This window comes from Crocodylus siamensis, chromosome 5 (assembly GCF_052110815.1).
Source record: "Crocodylus siamensis isolate JL-2025a chromosome 5, ASM5211081v1, whole genome shotgun sequence".
Taxonomy (NCBI): domain Eukaryota; kingdom Metazoa; phylum Chordata; order Crocodylia; family Crocodylidae; genus Crocodylus; species Crocodylus siamensis.
Window position 1 is genome coordinate 41,266,010 of NC_143399.1, and position 11,984 is coordinate 41,277,993.

General features: G+C 48.2%; 1 protein-coding gene and 1 non-coding gene across 4 annotated transcripts in view; one reads left to right on the plus strand and one right to left on the minus strand.

The window, feature by feature from the left end:
* Positions 1-3,608, minus strand: part of TMEM121 (transmembrane protein 121) — a 140,548-nt gene extending 136,940 nt beyond the window's left edge. For all 3 annotated transcript variants that reach the window (XM_090048804.1, XM_090048803.1, XM_090048802.1), the window contains exon 1: positions 3,373-3,608. The gene's annotated coding sequence lies outside the window, so the exon portion shown is untranslated. The remainder of the gene's footprint in view (positions 1-3,372) is intronic.
* A 7,278-nt stretch (positions 3,609-10,886) lies between these two features.
* TRNAT-AGU (transfer RNA threonine (anticodon AGU)) lies at positions 10,887-10,960 on the plus strand. The gene has a single exon. It is a non-coding gene; the product is annotated as a tRNA-Thr (tRNA).
* Positions 10,961-11,984: the final 1,024 nt, after the last annotated feature.

The following is an 11,984-nucleotide window of genomic DNA, read 5'->3' on the forward strand; positions in this document are numbered from 1 at the left end:
TGAACTGGACTATTTTTGGCTTATACTTCTACTATCAGGAACACAGATTTTCTAGTGAGGCAGAAACAACTCCATCTCCTACTTCCCTAAACTGTGTAGATCCTGCTGCCGTAGTGGGAAAACATTCCAATTCCATGCTCGTTGCCTTGGCTGGTGCCATGGGGCCATTATGGTGGTGATGCCACTCTGCACAAGGAGACACAGAGCCTTGAAGACAGATCTTAGTCACTAAGCAGCAGCTTAATATCTGGGAAAGCTACTTCTCCCCCTACCAATGCCCCTCCCCTGAAAATCTTCCATTATGTTACAAATGGGAGTCTCCCTGGTTAAGATCCACAGAAAGATTTAGGTGTCACAAAAACTAATTGGTAGACATTTTGCCACGTAATAGAACCCACCACCTGGAAACTTTTATTAAGAGTGGGATCCACCCCAGCCACTAGGCTGAGCAGAGAACTATTTAAGTCAGCCATTGGGGAGGTAATGGTAGGAGAGGAGTTCCACTTTGTGTTACTTGGTGTAAATACTGAAATCCGAGAACCCGTTCTCAAGAGACTGCCCGAATCACTATACTAGTCATTCTCATTCTCTCACTGGATGCATCTACCCAGAACCATGCAACACAGAGATACCCAAGCTAGCATGGTAGTCTATCTGAGCTAATTAGCTGAGCTGAAATATGGGCATGTCATATTTCTATATAACACTGCATTGTGCCAAGGAAGACATAACCGTCAGCATCTCTGGAACTTTACTGGCAAAAAAAAAGCTTAGGCGCTTAAGGGTTTTATGCAACTCTAGGAGCTGAGCAAGGTTCTGAGAACGTAAATCTTGGAATTAGCCACTGAAGTGGCACCTCAGCACCCAAGTGGCACCTCACCACCCAAGAATTTGTTGTGTATCAAGTTCCCTGCCTATTCCCAGAGGTAATGACCCTCCTCTATTTTTGCAGTAGAAAATGGACAGAAGTTTCTTATGAAGCAATCCCTGTTTCAGACACCTCGGAATAATAAATACTTAGCTCTTCCACAGTCTACTTCACACAGATGCATACCAGATAAATCCATAATTCACTAAACTGCATAACACAATGCCACTCCAAAATCTGTGCCTGTTGCTTACATCATAACATCCTTCAATTAACTGCATAAACCACTTAAACACATACCATCTTTCAACAGCTCTACTTTGTAATGTAATTGTACTCTGGGTAACTGCGTAATAAGCAGTGTTAGAAATGGTGACGAGGAAGCAGCTATTACAGGGCTGCTATTAAAAGCCTTGAAAAATGAGAGAGCAGCCCTAAAACTGACTTCTTCCCCTAATTTTCAAAGGCTTCTAGTAACAGCCTAGAATTTGACTATTAGAAGCCTTGAAAATAACAGAAGTAGTCAGTGAATATCACAGCACTGACAGAGAACTGTACACTTAAGAAGCAGTGTTTGCATTAAGCTGGGCCAAACAAATACTCTGGGTTAGTTCATAGCCCTGAGGGGATACACTTGTACAGAATACACTGTGTTCAACAATAAGGGCCACCAGCCTAATTTCAGGAAATTCCTTCTGAGAATAAAGGTTGAAGCAGCTCCACATTGTTATAATTTATGTTGCACTAGCACCTAGAAGCCACAACTGTAGCCCAGGGCCACTGTGCTAGATACTGTAAAAACACAGAACAAGCAATCTGCATCCAAAGAGCTTGCAGTTTAAATACTGTATTAACCTCAGCCGCTGCATCTCTCCCAGGTATCACTGTATGAAGCCCACCCTCTATGATATACGGTATAATTCATTTAGATCAATTGGGTCCTTTCTTCATTTGGGAAACGGTCCCCCCTCTCTCTCTCGCGCAGCTGCTGAGAATTCATTTCCCATAGGAAAGGAAGCTGTGGAAGATGAAGAGGTCTAATGGGATTGTGGTAATTAAGCAAATGATCCTAGTGTCTGACTCCCCTACAATGACACCTAAACGAGAGCAGAAAGATAGGCCAAATACCTGTTTTCACTCTGTTTTGCCATACAGAAATCTGACATCAGACACAGCCTCTGTTCTTGCCCTTGGTAACCCAATTATATCGCAAATATGACCCATGACATCATACCCCATTGCCATGACGACTACATGTGTGCGGCTCTTGTTAGGATCCGTGATGAAGTGTGACTAAATCAACAATGAGACTAGTGCACCAGCATCAATCATCTATGACAGCTATCTGGGAAAGTGGAGATACAACTTCAGGTGGGTCTGGCCAAAAGTCTGTACATGTAAACCACAGCAAGAAGGATTTTTAGTTAGTCCTCGCAAGAGGTATGTCGTAGGGGACCTGAGAAATCCAGCACTTCCTACAGCCCTCTGTGAAGTGACAGGCAATACTTAGGGGCCTTGAACAGGCAGCCTGCTGCACAATTATGATTAACGAGTTGTCAGAAGTGTCTTTGCTCTATGTACGTGCAGGGGAATTATTCGCAGCCCAGCCCAACGCAGCCTTGGAACAGCCGCAAACCCTCTGCCTGCTGCAACCTCCTACTCGCCCAGACAGTATGGGCACTAAATGTGAAGAGTTAGAGAGCAGCCTTACTACTGTGATCCCCCAGTCACCTACTTCTCCTTGCCCCATTCACTCTTTGCTTCCCAGCCAACGCCCCGCCATCCTCGCACCCATCTCGTCCAGCAGGAGCCAGCCAGTCTCTGAAACTCCAGGAGCCTGTTGCCAGGCATGGATCTGCCTGACGGGCTTCCCCACTACAGACAGATACAGAAGGGGGCAGGATTTTGGCTTCAACCCCCCTTTGCCCAATGTGATTTCCCCTCAATTTAGCCACCTGCCCTGCTTGGCTCGGAGGCTGAGAGAAGGCGATACTACAGAAGGAGCAAGCGATGGCCAGTCCCTGGCTAACTGCGGCCATACGCTTCCGAGGCACGTGGCAGCCCCCCTTACCCATCGCACCCAGGCTGGTGTAAAGCGAAAGCCTCCGGCAGCAGGGGGCTCAGCCCCTACACACAGCCAGCCTCCAGGAGCAGGGGAGCCTCCACAGCACAGGCTCTTCCCCAGGGACGAGCAGCGCTGGGGACACCCACAGGAGCAGCGGGAGGGACGCGCCCTAGGGGGACCTTGCGGGCTGCGTCTCCAGTCCCCTGCAAGTGGGGGCCCAAGGGGGCTAGACGTGGGGCTGTGCCCACCCTGCAATCCGCGTGTGGGGGGGAGGGGGCGGCACCTCTGGGGCACTGCGGGTGGAGGCGGGGGGAGCCTGGCTGCCCCAGCCCCCGCGGGAGCGGAGGAGCCCGGCAGCGGGGGTGGAGAGGGGCCAGCCCCAGCCCCAGCCCCAGCCCCTGCCCGGAGGGGGGACGGCCCGGCCGGGGCAGCGCCTTACCTGGGCTGGCGGAGGCTGCGGCGGCTCCCGGCGTTAAATCCCAGCGGGAAGTTGTGCGGGGGCAGCGCCCGCGGCTCGGTGCAGGGGCGCCCGGGCACCCGCTCCCCCCGGCCCGGCCCGGCCCGGCCCCTCGGCCGCCGCCGCCGCTCTGCGCCCGGGCGTGTGCGGGCAGCGCCGCGGGAGGCGGCTGGCGCGGGGGCGGGGCGGGGCGGCGCGGCGCCGAGCCGAGCCGAGGGGAGCCCCGCGCAGTGCCCCCCCCGCGCCTACGGAGCCCCTAGCGGCCGCCCGGCCCCTCGCCGCGCTCACCTGGGCGGGCTCCGCCGCCCCGGCCGCCCGCGCCAGCCCCTGCAGGCTCGTTTGGGGCTTGGAGGGGGTGGAGAGAAGAAGGCCGGCTCCCTCCAGGAGCTCCGCACCGCCGGAGGAGGGTCCCGCGTCCTCCGCCGCGCCGGGGCCGCCCCCGGTTGTCAGCCATCCGCAAGCGGGGCTGCACGTGCCCCCTCGCCAGGGAGAAGGACAGATTGGTTTGTTGCAGAAGTCTTTGTCACATCTGCGGTATCCGCGGCTTTAAACAGGTCGTGCTCCAGAGACAACATTGCCGGTCCCTGTGGGCGCAACGTTAAAACTTTTTTTTTTTTTTGCAATTGTAATTATTTTTTTCATTTCTGTCCCGGCCCCGGGCGACTACCCGGTTCACCCGCGCCTGTGTCCGGGGCTGTCCTCAAGCACCAGCATTGCTGGACTGGACAGCACACGCGAATGCCTGACTCCCGGCTCCCAAAACAAGTGCTGTACTCCCATCGTGGTCACAGCCTGAGATCTTGGCGCGGTCGGAGGAGATGCTCCAAGGACACCTTGAAGGCAGAGGTGCCAAGTATGCAGGGGTCCAACGGCCCTGGCCCTCCTCAGGAAGAGGGCTGTCCCCTGAAATGCATATAACTTTCCACATGTCTGTCATCTTATAAAAGTGAAAGTCAGTGACTATGCTTGTTGGCATCCATTTTCCTGAGGGATGCCTTCATCAGGAGGAGGAGGGAGGAGCTGGCTGTTGACCTACTCCAGTGGTGCCACAACCTCAACCAAGCAGCAGCCCGTTTTGGTGCAAAGCATCTTGTTTTACCTTGTAGCAGAGAAAAGAGAATGGAGGAAGGAAGGAAGAGAAATCCTAACCTATGGCCTACTCTCCCCGCAGAAAGACCTGTAACTTCTGTGGACATGTCTATGGCTCAGGGATTGGACTGCTAAGTCACCCCAAGACCCATCAATGAGCCACAGTAGATATCATCCTCAACTCAAGTTACTGCCACCACCGACTGGACTGGACTGGACTACCCTGTGGGAAAGCACTGTCTCCAGAGCACCAGAGAAGAGCACTCCTTGTACACAGCCAAGTCTGCAGTGCTCCTGGCCCTCTCTCCTGGAGGTATATCGCGCCCCCTCTGCTCTGACCGCATCCTACAGCATTCAGGGTTAATCCAGCCCTACCATGCTACCGTTCACACTGTGAAAAGCAACACAGTTCACAGAACTCACATTTCACCTGGTGTATTCCTGTAGCAACCTGCCGTCTGACACAGGCAACACTAATGATCTCTTTCCCCATGAACAGCGCATGGGAGAGTATGGCAGCGGCAGTAAGCAGGGGAGCTCCCACAGATGCTGCCAGTGTTGTTGGTGGCAAGCACCACCATGGGTCAGCGACCACCTGCAGCTGCCACTGGCAGCGGCGGCAGCAGCAGCCTGCGGGGATTGTGGACCACCTGCAGACTCCCACCGGTGGTGTTGGTGGCAGGATGGCGAGTGGCAAACTCCCACAGGTGCTGCTGATAGTGTCAGTGGCACATTTTGTAGGGGGCGAACTGCCATGCTCAGGGGGTGCATGTGCACCCGTGTGCACCCCCTACACACTGCCCCTGTCTTTCCCCCATAGAGATTGATGGGCAGCCTAGTGGGGTGACAGTGGAGGGTGACTGCATGAAGCATGGAGAATCCTGCTGCTGCACCTTTCCAGACTGTCCTCTGTTTGCATTTGGCAGCTGGAGTATCTTTGAAGGCAGGGGTTATCAGAGGAACTCCATTGAAACATACCTTCATACTACAGTGAAATAGTGTGAACATCCCCAAGGGGTTTTGATGCTCAGCAAGCATTTAAAGGAAGATGGTATGGTGCTATAGAGGGGCACCCTACCTAGACTGACAGAATTCCCCTTCCTGAAGGTGTTAGCAAGTCCACAGGAAGGGCATGTGTGCAAGAGTTGGGAGATATGGGGGAGGAATACTAGAAAAAGATATAAGAGAAATAGATGGTGCAGGAGAATAATCAACTTCCATGGGCTTTGGATCCAGCCTATTCACCACTTTACATATGGATGCATTTAAAGATTTTGAACAAAAATAAAAGGGAGCTCTACCTTCCCTCCTCACCATACTCAACACTAGCGCTTGACCTTTAATTTTCCTTTTCAGCTACGCACCCCCAATCTATAATCATGCCTTCCCTACCTTCCCATCTCAGGAAAAAAAAAAAAATCACACAAGTATAGATATTAAGGCCAGAAGAGACCACTGAGATCTAGTCTGACTTCCTGCATAGAGGAAGAGATGACATCAGACTTGTTTGAATTCATTCCTACTTTCAATCCAAGAGCTGGGGTTGAACTACAGCATCTCTTTTTAGGAAAGCATCTTATCTTGATTTTAAAACTTCCTATCATGGAGAATCCAGTGCGGCCTTTAGCGAATTGTTTCAATGGTTAATTACCCTCATTGTTAAAAAACTGCATCTTATTTCTAGACTGAATTTACTGTACCTCAGCTTCCAGCTACTGGTTCTGGTTATGTGCTTGTCTGCAAGATTTAAAGAAGCTATTGTCAAATGTTTGTCTCCATGTCTCCAATTTAGTAATTTAGGTCTGTCCAATCTAGTCATTATTTCTGTGGCTCTTTCCTGAACCCTGTCCAATTTGTTAACTTCCTTATTGAACTGTTGACACCAGAAGTGGACACAGCATTCACAGTGGCCCAGTCAGTGCCAAATACAGTGGTAACATAATCTTTCTACTTCTACTCAGTACTCCTATTTGTATATACTGGGATCAGAGTAGCCCTCTGGCCACAGCAGAGCTTGCGGGTTTCTGAGAACTTGTGTCCAGCTGGTAATCCTCAAATTCATTTCAGTCACAGCTTCCCAGCCTACAGCCCCCTATCCTGTACGTTTGAGCAGGTCTTTTAAGCTTCTTGGAGGCACGTTATCCTGGTCTGCTGATTTAAGAACATCCAACTTTAAAAGCCACTATTTAACATCTTTCCAGGTTACTCTCGGATTAGAAACTATTGTGTTGTCATGACCACTTGATATGCATGCATCATTGGACTTATTCCCAACTACAGAACAGAAATATTTATTGAACCCTTTTGCCTTTTCTGTATGATTATTAATCACTCTTTCATTTCCAGCTAGCCTTTTAGGAAAGGCTTCTTTTTGTTTTGGATACTGTGTACTCCACTTACTTGTGCATTAGATAAGTACGTAATTTGCATAATATAACTCATCATACTGGTCCCTGATTTCCCCCTCTCTTGCTTCCATTCTAACAAACATTGGTTATCTGCATACTGCTTAAACAACCTGAGTGCATAAAAACACTTCAGCCTCACTGTATACTTTGTAATACATTTGCGCTCTGATTTGCTGCATAGCTATGACACTAACTAGAAGCCATCACTTTCACAGCAGCTTTGAATTGACAAGGTCCTATCCTGTCAAGGCTGTTATTAGAGACATAAAAGAAGAGGGGGCGGGGGGGAAGGTGCAATTATATCTTTGTGTAATGTGAAAAACTGAACACAGACTGTTCCTGTCATTAATCAAGATTGCTTACCCTTACTATGGGTAAGAACATAGCCTTTCTTCTGTCTCCTCTACTGACTATGCCCTTAAGCAACTTAAGTTCTATACGTAAAAACTCTTTATATTGTCCTGAACTCTGCTAGCCATAGATTTCTTTTGGTAGCCTTTTTTTCTTCCTTTAATGATTTCCTACAAATTCTACCTTCCACTTGATAGTCTTTGATGTTAACACTCCCCCTCTCTCATTTCTGCTGTAATGAGAGCTGTATGTTAACCGTTGTAGCCTTCTGTCTCAAATGTGATGTTATGGCTTTTGAGAAATCTACTTTCTGAGTATCATTCACATTTGGCTGCTTAAATTCTTTTTCTGAGACAATTTGTCTCATGACTCCTTCCAGCTTTATGAGATTGGCACGTCCAAAGCTCCAAGAATATACATTACTGCCAACTGTCCCCTGCCACTTACACACCCCTTTACCATACCACTACCAGTGTCTCTATTGCTCTGCTTTTCCCTTGCCCTCCTATGACAAACTAACAGATGCAAATACCTCTGTGTACTTGGAGGGGGGTGACACCTCCATTTGCACAAATGAGTCCTGATCTCTTTAGTACGACCACAATAATAAGTAATTATTAATAGTCTCATGGGGACCTCCCTTGGTCCAGTGAAGCACTTACCCTTCTAAATTCCCCAATCTTCTGCCTTTTCCCTGAAGAAGACTATGGTTGTACCTAGTCCCCTGTCAGTATCAAGGGCATCCGAGTATCTAATTTTGCTGAGGATTCAAAAGAACTCTAGGGGAGTAAGTGGCATGGGGTGCTAATGCAAGGCACAGTCCACCTTGGCTTAGGGTTTTGACAAGCATAGAGATGCTTCTTTTACACCAGGAGTGTCAACATATGGCAACATGGATGTTCTGTCTGCCCCACCAGGGTTTCCAGAAGTTGGGAGCATGGCCACAGGGGGGTGGGACCTGCTATAGAATTCAGGGCCCCTTGGCAAGGCCGTTGGCAGCAGAAGTGCAAGGGCTGCGATGTCACAGATCAACTCTCCCTGCAGCTACCTGGCCCATCTCCACTTGGCCCCACCACACTCCCAGCCCCGCAGTGGGCCCACTGCCGCATATGCTGCAAACACTACAGATCTGGCCTGGGAGAGGCGTCATGATCTGGATCTGGTCCAGGGTGAGTTTAACACCCCTGTTTTATATCATTAGGGGGTTAATATGAGGGCATCAGATCTGAGTCTGCCGTCACCCAGAGTCTCATTCTATATACCTCAAACTGCAGCGCAATGCAGACATGGAAGCCTCAGCAGCACCACGATCTTGGGTTATTTGGAGAAGAGTTCCTGGGAAATTTTCAGTTGTTGACAACTGGCAGCTCCTTTCTACTAACAGACAGATCCACAGCTTTTTGGATGTGAAAATCCTCAGTTGAATCTCTTTCTGGAATGGATTCTTTATCCCCTGGGTTGGAAGTCAGGAACCAATGCAAGCAGGGTGTCATGTGCTGCTGATACCAGAGGGGAACAGGAGAGGGTAAAAGCCAGTATTCAGCTATATGAGCAGCATGATTAGGTTTCAAAGGTATGCTACTGTCTGTACCCTAATGCCAATCTGTGAGATTTGAGATGCTGAAAGGAAGTTCCTGAGCTGTTAATGGTGTTCTCAGAAATAAGGATTGAGATATGTGGGCTGCAAGCTCCTTCTCATTGACGTGCAACTGAGTGCAGTCAGTCCACCATTGCAGAACTGCACTTCTGAGTAGCTGTCCCTCAAAACTGAGGTAGAAGACTATGGTTGTACCCAGTACCCTGCCTGTGTCAAGAGCAACTGAGTATCTAATTTTGCTGAGGATTCAAAAGAACTCTAGGGGAGTAAGTGGCATGGGGTGCTAATGCAAGGCACAGTCCACCTTGGCTTAGGGTTTTCTGGTTAGCTGCTATGACACATACTACCACAACAGCATATAATTAAAAGAACAACTACTATAAAACAACACATCCTGGAAACTGAGGCTTCTTTTAGAAATTAAGTAGCAATGTTAGGTAAAATGCCAGGCCAGGCCAGACTTCCTCCCTCTAGTCTCACTCTTCAGGGGTTCTCATAATTTCAGGGAGCATTTTTGCTCAAGGTGTCACCATCTGGGCTTGGTATTTCATTAGCTTGCTGTATTTGCAATGGTTACAGCAATTAAAAAAATCTTAGAGTATTTTCAGAGTGAGAATTGAGGCCTGCTCCACCCCAGTAAAAAAAGGTTCCTTTGATGGGGTCTGAATATAACTGTGTGTCAAAGGATTCAAATGTCTAAAGAATGAACTAGCCTCATGCCTGGCTTTCCTGGAATTAGCACTTTATGTAGGGGAAAATATTATTTTGTGCAGTGGGGACTATAGTCTGTGGCAACAGCAACCTCTGCATGGAGCGAATCTATCCCATGAGAATAAGCATCTGGTCTCATGCTTGAATGTCTGCTTAAAAGTCATCTGTGCCTGTTCTGTACCAACACTGATGTTCAGTGTTACAGTTACAAAGCAAATGTTTCTGGACTACCTTGTCTCTGGTGAGAACTACCCTCATAGCCAGTTTGTCCCCTTGAAATGGACAGACCCTGAGGTAAGGAGATTCCTAGGCCTGAGTACTGTTTGGGATATATATTATATAACTAATTTCATTTATCGCGTATAATTGAATCCAGATCATTCATATCCAAGTGGTTCACAACCTGCTGCTTGATGCAGCTTTTGCTTCAAAGGCTGCTGGTTCTCTACTCAGCTGGAATTCATCAACAGTTTCACACACACCCATTGCACTAAATATCCCTGCAAACATCTAGGGCACCTCCATGGTACTACACAGCTGTTTGCTGGGATACTGTCTGCCCCAGATACTTCACAAATCCTCATTTTCACTGGATGGCAGGTAAGGAACATAGCTTTACAAAGTATCTCTGATCTGCTCTACTCTGCTGGTATAATATCAGAGATGCAGTGAAGTCCTTCATCAGATGTTAGCATACAAACTGCAAATCCACCCCAACTTCAAACTAACATGGCTACCTACTTTTCTCTGGTATAATTATACAGGTTTCCCTCAATTTCTGTGAGTTCTTTATATGTGAAATCACTCTTATACAATGAGCATATTTAGACTTATAATTCATTATATGTGAGGTAAATTCAGTCTTAAGTGATCAGCATAGCTGTCCCCCCACCCAAGCAGGTAAGTCTGTGGGGGGAGGGGAAAAGGCCGTGGCCCCACTCACCCCAACCCAGCTGCAGTGGCCCCAGGAACAGCCAACACCAGCTGCCTGCACCAGGGCATGACACAGCCCAAGAACAGAGGTGAGTGAGGACAGGTGGAGCACGCTGCAGCCAGAACTAGCGAATGCCACTCTGTTCCCTCTGCTTTACTGCCTTGTGCAACACCAGTCCCTCCCTCACTGCCATGGGAACCTATCCCTATTTGTTACATTGTAAAGTGAGTTCTCTTTATGCAAATGTGATTTATGCACCAGTCTCCAGGAATGCATGTACAGCATAAATTGAGGGAAACCTGTACCAGAATATCTAGCAAGACTTTCCTGTGTAGCTATAAGCTGTATAGATTTGGAGTTGAGAAGCAGAGGGATCATTGGTTCGTTTTTTTGCTACAACAAAAGAGGTGCTGTGGCTTAGTTGGTTAAAGTGCCTGCCTAGTAAGCAGGAGATCCTGGGTTTAAGTCCCAGTAGTGCCTTAAAAGTTAGCTTTGGGGGTGGGTTGGACTACCTGAGGTCACTTCCAACTTTGTGATTCCGCTTGATCTTCTGACCAACCTTTAGGGTTAGCTAAAGCATACTTTCTAATAATGCATTTGATCTGGCTAGGAGACCTTAAGGAGATTTTACTGCTTAGCTAAGTAGCTGGTCCCACTGGTGACTCTCCAGAAGTGTTTAAAAAATGCTTTTGTTACTATCTGTTTGAATCCATCTGGCTTCAGCTTTCAGCTAGTGATTTTGGTTCTGCCTTGATCTGCTGGATTAAAAGCCCTTGAGTACCCAGTTGTTTTTTCTCTATAAAGGTAATTCTGTGTTGTAACAGACTTGCCTTTTCTTTTTGGTAAACTGCATTCATGATGCCCTTTAAGTCTCTTACCATCAAATATGTTCTCCAGCATTTGAATCATGTCTATGGCTTTTAGCTGCACTCTCTCCAGTTTTTTCAGTATTTTTTGAAAGCATGGGCACCTGAACTGTATGCAGTATTCTAGTATTGCTCTCATCAGTGCCAGATGCAGAACTAAAAATGACCACCTGGCACTTATTCACCACCACTTTGTTTTTATAGCCAAGAACTGTGTCAACCCCTTTTTGGCACAAGATTACTCTAGAGTTCATGTTGAGGTCCTTGTACAAACTGGGTGCATCTATATGTGCACTTTATTGTGCAGTAGACTAATTTGCTGCAGCATAAAGTGTCAGTCTACACATGCAATTTTATTAGGCCTTAGCAAGCTAATTTTTGCTGTTGTAGGAGTACTGTTGGGGACATTAGTCTTATGGTGCCAAAAATAACTGCACCTAATCACACGTGTAAACACTGACCCAAGCATAAATTGCATCCATTCAGCCCAGGCAGCAGGGGGTCAGACCTCTGCCTGCCACCTAGCCACATGGCTCTGCTCTCTGGGCACTGCCACAGCCATCCCCCCTGCTGCTCAGTGCCTTGACCCCAGAGATGACCCCCCACACCTGCTACCAGCCCAGGACTGCTCTTTCCCA